At 48.8% G+C, this 2,656-nt stretch overlaps 1 long non-coding RNA gene across 1 annotated transcript; it reads left to right on the forward strand.

Annotated features, from left to right (window-relative positions):
* Positions 1-1,285: 1,285 nt before the first annotated feature.
* LOC119342855 lies at positions 1,286-2,604 on the forward strand. Its single transcript, XR_005165757.1, has 4 exons — positions 1,286-1,381; positions 1,535-1,627; positions 1,896-1,979; positions 2,399-2,604. It is a non-coding gene; the product is annotated as an uncharacterized LOC119342855 (long non-coding RNA).
* The last annotated feature ends 52 nt before the right edge of the window (positions 2,605-2,656 follow it).

Here is a 2,656-nt window from a genome sequence, read left to right on the forward strand (position 1 = left end):
TTACGCATATTAGACGTACTCAAAATAAAGTTAGTCATAGTCTCACAGCTTACGGGCCGAGCACACCCCGTACCGCCATTTGGTTTGGTACGGCACAAACGAAGTCGTAAATTTGTGTATGGCTGAAAAGCTGCCTTGAGTAATGAAATCTTTCTATTTCCGGCAAAAAAAAGAATTGGGGGAGGTGTCTTATGTTATGGTAATAGCCCTCCCTATAGTGCTAGAATTCTATCTTGCCCTTCCTATTTTGAAAATAAAAATCAAAAAATAGGAGGAAAAAACATGACAGAAAAAAATAGGAGAGAAAAAAAACCCGAGAGAAGCAAAAGTAACTTTCAAGATTTAGTTACCAAAGCCCTACCCAATGGTATGTTCCACGTTCGTCTAGAGAATGACACTGTATCATTCTAGGCTATATTTCAGAGAAAATCCGGTCCAGTTCTATATGTCAGAACTAATCTTGTTGTTAGCGCTAGTTTAGATTATTTGTTTTTGTTGAGTCATGCATTTAGTCCAAGCTGCTGCAGGGTGTGCACGTTAAGTTGTGATCACGTGCACCATGCAAAGCTGATCGGTAAAGCTAGGTACTCCCTCCGTTCCAAAATCTTTACCTACTAATAAACCAGCTACTGCTTCTGGTCGTCCGTCGTGGTAGTTTTGCAAAAACGTCCCCGCGTTTCTTCGAAATCAACCCGCGGTCCCTTTTTAAGTGGATACTATGATATACGTCGTTCTTACAAAAAGGACCCTGCATTTTGTTATTCGGTTGCTAGCGAGCGAGACGAGGTGGAGATCAAGGTTGGCCGCGATGCAGACGATGCCCGGCGCGGCGGCTGCGATCTCCGGCCAGATCCGGTCGAGGAGGCGAGGCCGTGGCGATCTAGGAGGCGCGGGAGGAGCTCCAGCGGCGGAGCTTCAAGTCCAAGTACATGGCGGCGACGTTCCTCGCCAGTTCCGAGCGAGATGGGGCTCCAATGCAGACGATGCCGGGCGCGGCGGCGGCAATCTCCGGCCAGATCCGGTCGAGGAGGCGAGGTAGGGGCCGGATCCTATTCCGGGGACAACATGGAGGCGATCTACAAGGCACGGGAGGAGGTCCAGCGGCGGGGCTTCAACTCCAGCGGGCCCCTTTTCGATGGACGGGACCGCCCACGTCGCCAGCAACTCCCCGAAGGCCGACAGGGCCTCCTCCTCTCCGTCCTCGACCGACTCGGCCTCCCGGCGCTCCCGGCCGCGGAAGGGGATTCACCTGCGGCGGCGCCGGTGACTATTGTCCGCTCAGAGAGGAGAGGGCAGCTAAGGCGACGACAAGGGCTCCGGTAAAGACGTGCAGGACCTCACACTGCCGTCGGGGGTGTTCTTCGCGGCGATTCTCTCCCAGGTGAGCGTCCCACGCACACACATCCCGTATACTTGGTGTTAATTTCTTAGTTTGTCCACTGCAAGTTAAGATGTGAACAATTGCGAGTACTGTCAGTATGGAACGGTTGAAGTGCAGAACAAGTGGAAATCTGTTCATGTGTCTACGCTGCAGGTTTGGAAAGGGATCACTGATGGGGAGCTCGATGTGCTGGACACATTTGAAGAAGAAGAGTATGTGAGGGAAGTTGTTGGCATCTCACTGACCGTAAGTCCATTCGCCGGCCTACGTCTCTGCTTCAGCTCATGTTAGCCGGATTCATGTCGAGCTGCAAAATTCAGTGGAATGTTTAGTTCAAATCAGTTATCCTGACACCCCTTTTCATGATTGAGCCTTCTGTTTTGGAGCACACAGATAAAACTGCTATCAATTGGTTTTGTTCTATCATGAAAGACCACTTTTCGTTTGGCACTTAGAGAGCAATTCTTCACTAGACTGTTCCACGAAAAGAGGATTGAGTACTTCGGATTTGCAGGATTCGCGGGATACAGTGATCGACTATCCATACATATGGGGGAATGTAGATGATCCTGGCCTCTATAGTGAATGGGATTTTGATGTGAGTATTTCCCTTCATGCTAATCGTAAGCATATTTGGTATATTGATTGAAAGGCAGACAAACACTGCCACTATCTAACTAAGCAAAGATGTTGCTATGAGAAGCAAAGCTGTTGCAATGTATCTTTATTAGATTACATGTATAATGCTACTATTTGTTAAACAGTCTCCATTTTCTCAGCTGGCCCAATACTTTTGCTGATCAGAATTTTGGTACGAAGAATAACATCACTAATTTACTAGCTCTAAGAAAATCACATGCTTGATTTCCTGAATATGTCCCTATGTGCTGCCAACCCGTATATGTTGTTTGCTAATGTCTTATTTTCTTTGGATCCCATGGGCATATTTCAGTAGTATCCATTCAAGCACTGACCTGTACTACTATGCTGCTTCTCCATCACTTCTGGTTCGTGAAGGTCGACGGCTCTGCCGACGTGAGGGATCTCAGGTCGCCGTCGCCCTTTGGGAGCTCCCTCTCCTTCCTGCCTTCTTACCGTGGTGCCAGGGATCAACGTCCAGACGCCAGCACGATAGAGCTATTGTGCTGCTGCCTCAGGTTGTCCAGGCGCGTCATCGGTCCCAGCTACCCATCATCAAGATCCGACGTCCTTTGTCCTTTTTTCCGATTGATGTGAGTAAGCCTCCACTACCCGCTTCCAACTCTGTAAAATTTG

The sequence above is a fragment of the Triticum dicoccoides genome, unplaced genomic scaffold (genome assembly GCF_002162155.2).
Source record: "Triticum dicoccoides isolate Atlit2015 ecotype Zavitan unplaced genomic scaffold, WEW_v2.0 scaffold107313, whole genome shotgun sequence".
NCBI lineage: Eukaryota > Viridiplantae > Streptophyta > Magnoliopsida > Poales > Poaceae > Triticum > Triticum dicoccoides.